Here is a 7,947-nt window from a genome sequence, read left to right on the forward strand (position 1 = left end):
TGTTTTGACGTTTTTCGTTTATTCCTCAATTGTTTGCGTCAACTCGTTTGCGTTTCGGTGCAATTCCCGAAAGACTATACATGTAGTAAGTGTTAAGCGTCATTTAAACCCTTGTTTAAATGTAATGAGGTGTGCGTTATAGATTCAATGATCTTAAGTTTGAATTGACGGAGTTGAGTTAACGGAGTTAACCTGAAATTGACGATTGTCACACGTGTACTTTGGGCTTTTCGCACCCAAAAGAACTCCAACAATTTGGAGACACCCTTCAGCCTGACATACGGAACCGAAGCCATGATCCCCGCAGAAATCGGGATTCCATCCGCGAGAGTTCTGCTGATCAATGACAACGATCACGAACTCAGGATGAATCTGGATCTGTTAGAAGAAAGAAGAGAGCTAGCATTGATTCGTGAACACAATTACAAACGACAACTTGAAAAATATTACAACTCACGAGTCCAAAGTTGCAAGTTTGATGCGGGAGACTTTGTCTTCTGCAACAATGAAGCTTCCGGCCAAGAGCCTCTGGGCAAACTAGCCCCAACTTGGGAAGGACCTTACAAAGTCAAACAAGTACTAACAAAAGGTGCCTATAAGTTGGAGAAGTTAGATGGGACTGAGGTCCCTCGAACTTGGAACGCAGCACAATTGAAAAAATGCTATATATAACAGTTTTGTTCATCTTTTACTTTTTAGGCCTGCGTGCCCACATAAATTAGCAAGATATGCAATTTCTTTTTGTAAGGCTTCTGCCCAATGAATACAGAATGTCCAGTTATTTCCATGACATTTTAAGATGTAATCTTTTATTGATAAAACCGAAGTTCCGGATAAGCACTTATATTATAGTACATAAGACAAAGTGCACCGGAAGAAACATAAAGACTTCTTGTTTTAGATCAAAAGAGATTACAATAAAGGAAGCAAGATTTACAAAATAGAAGTACATATACATCTACGGAGCAGCTTTTTCGCCTTCCGCAGAGTCTTCGGCGTCCTCATCGTCTTCCTCTTCAAGGTCTAGCAACTCCTTTAGTTGCTCGATGGCATCCTCTTTATTTGCAAGTTCCGATATATGGTCAGAAAGAGAAAACTTCAAAGTATCAAACTCCTTGGTTTTCTCCTCAAGGATAGACACAGTATCCTTGCCGTCCAACACATATTCTTCGGGAGACAGGCCCTCGGAACCAAACTTATAACCCTCCTCAAAACCCATTTGTCGGCCCGCCTGCTCAGAGGCACGGAGGAGTATCGCAACACAATTCCCGAGATCATCACTGTTGCGAACGTCGGTAATCACCTGTTAAGTCACACAAGTATAAGTAAGCACGCATAAAACCGGATCACTTATATCGGTAATAAGACTCGATACCTTGGGAATCGCTGTCGATAAGAGCCATTTTTTATCCGCTTAAGCCCGGAGGAGATCCATTTTATGACCAGCACATTCCAGAGCTTGGTCCCGACTCCTGGCATTCAGGCCAGACAAACGTTGATCTTTTGCCGTTGAGTCGGCTTGAAGGGTCGTGATAAGCTCAGCCTGTTCATCCAGTCGTTTCTGGAGAGTAGTCTTAGCCTCCTCAGCTGCAAGTTGCGCGGCTTTCGCCACTTCCATAGCCCGGTGACTATCTTGGGCGTCGGTCAGCGCCTTAAGAGCCTCTTTCTTGGCCCCAAGCAAGTTCCGCTCAGTCTCTTCCAACTCGTCATTCATAGCTAGCCAATCCCGGCGAAGTTCCTGATTGGTAGACACAGCGTTCGCCACATGATATGAGTTAGAGTCGAACAGTTCTTGGCGGATGCGACGACGTTGTCATTCCTTCTCTGCAGGAGGAAGGCTCTTGTCGAGATATTCCTGACAGACATCCGCATTGCTTAGTACTGAGTTCCGCCGTAACGTCCATCGAGGATGATACGGAGCAATGTCCTCACCCACCTGAGAGGAGGAAGCCTGTCCCCCGCGTTTAAACACACCTACTCCACCCTGATCTCCAAAAATATGCTCATGATGAGATGGAGATGTGTGAAACTGTCCAGCTTCACCAATTTCTTTATTCTTAATAGGAGAAGAGTCCGACAAATCAATCGGCTCTTGAACAGTGTTAATTGGTGAAGTGGGTGGAGTCGGGAGTTTAGTAGCAGCAGAATCCTTCAGACCTGAAATAAGAACCTTCAAGTTATCCGGAAGCAAGGGATTAAGAAATAATAATAAGAAGTCAAGTTTTACCTTTCGAAACGTCATGGGCAGCAAGCTCTCGAAGCCGAGCACCCAGATCCGGGACCTCAACCTTGGTCTTTTTCTTTTTCTTTTTCTTGGGCTCAGCATCGGAAGCTCGTACCTTCCGTTTCCCAGCATCCTTGGAGGCACCTACCTCCATAGCCTGAGGTTCACCCTCAACGGATTGAGGACCACCCTCCTCACCTGCGGACGGATCGGTGATGTTCTTCAAATCTTGCTTACGGGTCAACCTATAGACGAAAGTGGAAGGTTAGCAGCACCAATCGGTAACTCCCCCTCATAGAGTGATGACTCCTCGCTGGATGAAACAAGAACTATCACTCCGCTTGAGGTAACGGCGGTTACAGAGCGGGGTTGAAAAATACGTTTGCATTTTTTTGACAAATTTCTCACCTTGGGCGTACATAGCCTCGGAGACAATAGGCTCCGGCGTAAGGCTTGTGGAGAAAACAAAATTACTTTGTGTACGCTCCAGAAAGGGTACGTCACGCTGAGTGATAGGACGGCGAACCATCATGCCTCCTCTCGTGTCCACAAGCGTAGAGAAAATCGTACCTTCACCTACAAAAGAAAAACGTCAAAGAAAGAATACTAGGAACCAGGAGTATGACAAGTAAACACTTACTCCCATCGGAATTCTCGTAATATGGTTCCAAGGTAGGAAACGGCCACAATCGACTCATCGGGGCATGAACCATCACCACTTCGTGAATAGGACGCATGGGCGTTGGCGTGCTGGTCAGTGTGTCAAACCACTTGTGTCCCTCATATTCAATAACGGAAATTTCGGGCGCTGCGTCTTCCGGTTTCCGTTTCGTCATGGCAAAAGGAATGACATCTTCCCGAATCCAAAAGAACTTGGATTTCTATCCATGAATACTCCGGATCCATTCGAAACCAATCGGACCCTTTCTGGTGGTAGCAAAATCGTACCACCCATCACGATATGTCATTTTGTAGAAAAAGGCAAACATGTTAACGGACGGTTCGTAATTGTGGGATTGGCAACAGAATTCAAAGTGACGAATCCTCAGCATCCCGAACGGGTGGATTTGAGATAAATGGAACCCATACTTTCTTAATATGGAACGAACAAACTTCGTCACGGGCAACCGGAAATTACCCGTAGTGAAGTGGTCTAGGTATACGACCATCTTCTTCGGTGGCGGTGCCGTTGCAATGGCCCCAGGGGCAGGGCGTTCAGTCTCCTACTCCGGGGGAAAACCGTATACATTTTTAACATCCTCGAAGTCTTTTTCTTTAATATCACATCCAACTTCACTAATGGTGGGAGAATTCCTTTTCTGAGCAGCCATGGGAATCAAGTATTGAAGACAGGTGTATGAGAGCAGGATTCTCTAGGAATGGCAACGGGGCGGGTTTGGGGCGGGTTTTGCTTAACCCGAACCCGAACCCGAAACCAAAAACCATCCCCGTACCCGCCCCATTACCCGTCGGGTTTAAATCGGGGATTCCCTGTTTGGTTTTTTGTACCCCCCGACCCGCCCCGTCCCCGAACCCGAAAACCCGAAACCATTCAAATCACAAGGTAAATCTTTTATCTTCAACCTCTGCATCTACATATACTATTGAACCTCACATTCATCAATTTCCTGTATAATATTTAAAACCCCATTCATGAATCACATCCAGAACTTTAAAAAATCACTTTTTCTCAAAAGGGTTATTATTAATTTTACCAATAACCCAATTTCCCCAATCGGGTCACACCCTGCAATCCAAAGCCCTAGAATTTATCGCACAAAAGCAACTTGTAACCCCAAATCGAAGAATGAGGTTACGGATTATCGAGAAGCCGAAGATGCGTTATTAGATTACTTACATTCCACTAGAAACTTACAGTTTATCGATGGTGCAGACGGCGATTGAGTGGATGGTGATGGTGGTGCAGACGGCGATTGAGTGAATCGGGGGCGGACTGGCGGTGGCGGAGTCTGGAGGATGAGTGGATGTCTGGATGTAGGTTTAGGTTTTTAATATATATATATATATATTATTTATATTTATATTTATATATTATATCGGGGCGGGTCGGGGCGGGGGTACCTGAACCCAAACCCGAACCCGAACCCGAAACAATCCCCGAAACAATCTCCGAAACCCGACCCGAAACCGAAAAAACAAAACCCGACCCGACCCGAAATAAGCCGGTTTTCGGGTTTCCCCGTCGGATTCGGGGATTTTTGCCATCCCTAGGATTCTCTGATTAAAGGGAAAAATTTGTAAGTAATAAGAATGGTTGAAGACATCAAGGCCTATTTATACTCATAGCAATTAATGCGACCATCTGACTAACAGAGGAGAGAGAAAATAAGGACCATGGGATGATAGACACGTCAGGCGGGAGAATCGAAAAAGTGGTTACAGGCTGTCAAACAAACGTCCTGTCAGCCTCCGCCCAAAATTATCTCTCTCCCAAGTCACCAGTATTATCCATTCAACTTGCACAAATCTAAAATTTGAAGAAACATATTTTGCAAAGATTCCTTTCATTAATATCCAAAATGGTGATTACAAAAGCATGAAAAGAAAATCACAAGTGTGAGTTTTGACACATACATCTACCCTATGGATCCTAAGGCGCCGTGCCTTCCGGAGCATTCTGGTCCGCATCATCAGCCTTGTCATCACTCGATTGATCATTATCAGACTCATCGTCAGACTCGTCATCAATGTATATCCGCAACTGCTTCACTCCATCTTCAGACAAGGCAAATCCCGGAAGCATATGTTGCAGCGGAAAGACCAAATTATCATATTCTTAAACCCGCATGTCAAGTTCTTGCTCCGCGTCAAGTCCGTAAAGAGGATGGCTCTCGACAGGTTGTCCGGATTGGGCAAAGGTCAACCCTTCGTTAAAACCTTTCACCCGGCCAACCCCTTCAGAAGCAGTCGTCAAGTTCACAAAGCAATCTGTGAGCTCCGTACTTCTCTTAACATGACGGATGACCTATAGAAGCGGTCCGTTAAACGTCATAAAAAGAAGTAGACAAGGAAATTAAACAATATCCAAGAAAAAACTTACTGAGTCAAGACCGCGAGTGAGGAAATATCGCCAGTCCTGCTCAGCGCGCTCCGTCCGGCTACGAAGTTGTTGCAATTCGGCGGAGGCGCGGTCACCAGCTTCAGTGTGAGACTGCAAGAGAGAGTCGTATGCGGACTGCATTTCGACAATAGTCTTGTCTTTCATTTCAGATAGTTCTCCTTGCAGTCTTAAAGCTTCCTCAAGCTCTTGAATCCGGGCGTTTTGTTGAGACACTTCATCATGTGCCTTCACCAATTCATCCTTTTTTCTTTGAGTTTCTGCTCGGGAAGCTTCAAGGGTGGCATTGGACCTCTCGCAGGCCTCCTTCCACCGCTTAGCAGCATCAACATTCCGCTTCTTTTCTTGTTTAAGTGCAGCCTCAGCATCAGATTGTTTCCACCTAGCTGCACTCGCCGCTTTGCGGTGCTCCTCAGCCTCCTTTTTGGCAGCTTTCACTTCATCGGAAGCAGCACCAAGCTTACCACCCATTGTCCGCCACTCCCGTAAGATTTCCTGACTACAGGATAGACTGTTATTCAAGGAAACGGCTAAGTCAGAATGGAGTTCACCGCGAGAACGGGTCAGCTGGTATGCTTTCTCAGCCGGTGGCATGCAGTGTTCAACAAAACTCAAACAAGTCTTGGAAGAAGTAACCCGAGATCTGTTGACAATGTCCCAAGACGGGACAAACAAATCATAATCTCCCCCCCAATTGAACGTTCTCCAAATACTGGGAACTAGATGTCCTGAGACGAACATGAGTGGAGGAAGATTGTTGAAACCCACCCTGAATGGAACCTCCCCCAGCTTCATGGACATACGGTCCAGAAAAGAAATCATATCCCCCCACCCGATGAGAAGGGTAAGGAGGTAGGATTAAATTGAGGAACAGACTGGGGAAAAGTTTCATCAACCCTAAAACCTCCCGAAGTATCTTTAGGATTCTCTTGTTGAGGACCAGTGGCTTCAACATCTTGGAACAAATGGTCCAAAGACCCGGAGGTTATTGATTGAACGTTAGATCCCTCCTCGACTGCCTCAACATAAGGAGTAACTGGTTTTTCCGTCTCCTTCTCCGGGAGAGGTGATGGTTGTTTCTCAAAAGTCGGAGTTGGCTTGGACAGCTTACCAATCACCGGACGATCAGCAATAGACGAGTCTGCATAAGAATACCATAGTCAGATCCCATTACAACGGTTGACAAAATTTAGCAAGTAAAAACTTACCTTTTACTGTCCCCAAACGCTCCGAAAGGTTGGGTGGTAATGGCTTCCTCTGTCGGTGCTTTTTCATTTTTGGTTCCTTCCCGGCATCCGCAGCACTGGTGCCCGTGTCACTTGCCTGGGATGCACGAAAGGACCTCTTCCGGTACAGCTCTGCCAATAAATGAGAGACATATGAAACTTCAGGAGCATCATCTAAGCTTTCCTCATCAAGAATGGCAGAATCGTCACTTGGAATGACGATTATCCCGTCGGAGGTCAGCATGTTAAGAGGAGGAGGGTTTAAAGTGTACGCACATGTTTCAAAGATAGCTTCAGAAAAAACTGGTTCGGCACGTACTTTAACCGGAAAGAGGAAATCTTGGGCAGTCTTCTCCAATATAGGCGTATGCTTCACATCGCGTATAGTTTTACTCACACAGCCCTTGTCATCCTCAAGCACGTTCAACATCGGACCAAAACCTGAAAGCAAATAACACACGTCACCAACAAAGCCTCAAAAACACGAAAAAGTAGAAAAAATAAAAACAATAAGACTTACGGCCGTTTAATTCAACGAAGACAGGCTCCATGAAAGGTGAAGACCACAACCGGCTCATTCCCGCCCATACAAGGGCCTCCTCGGGAAGTGTCCGCATCGGAGTTGGTGATGCGGTCAACTTGTGGAACCAGTCACGCTTCTCGTGAGCGGCTGGAGCGATATCGATCAGGGCGTCGTTCGGAGAACGACGAACCATGACCTCCGGTATTACATCCTCGGAGATCCAGAAGAATCTTTTCTTCCATTCCTTGGAAATTTCTTCGGTCATATTGCCGAAAATCCTATCCGGCACACTGTGGCAAGTATACCATCCGTTCCGATTCGCCATCTTATAAAATACAGCGAACCGATCCAACCGAGGAACTAAGTCGTGTGCTATACACACGAACTCGAAATGTCGAATTCGTATGACAGCACGTGGGTGAAGTTGGGACAAGTGAATCCCAAATGCCTTAATCACCCGTTGGAAGAACTTCGTAATAGGAAGACGGAAGTTCCCATGCTCAAAATAATCGGCATATAGCGCCATCTTTCCTGAAGGAGGAAAGCTGGCTATAGAACCAGTAGAAGGGAACTCCGGTCCCCACTCCGGTGGAATACCATAAGTCATAATAAGCTTTTGGTATTCCCCTTGGTCCCAACAGACTTCTATCTCATCGACCTCAGATTGCGCAAGAGCCATTGGAAACACTTGGTAAAAAATGTTTGGATTAGTTCAAAGGAATTAAACAGAAAGATCGAAAGATAGAAGAAAGAAAGCAAATCCGTAGTCAAGATTTGAAGGCGATAAAACTTCGAAAAGAAGTTAACTCTCTCTATTTATACCCACCGCAATTAATGCGATGGGATATGAACAGTAGAGAGAGGAAAAACCGGCCAGTAACATATCGCCATGTCA

The sequence above is a fragment of the Bidens hawaiensis genome, unplaced genomic scaffold, assembly GCF_021521415.1.
Source record: "Bidens hawaiensis isolate Kalapana, Puna unplaced genomic scaffold, B.hawaiensis_p1.1 tig00001511_1, whole genome shotgun sequence".
NCBI classification, from domain to species: domain Eukaryota; kingdom Viridiplantae; phylum Streptophyta; class Magnoliopsida; order Asterales; family Asteraceae; genus Bidens; species Bidens hawaiensis.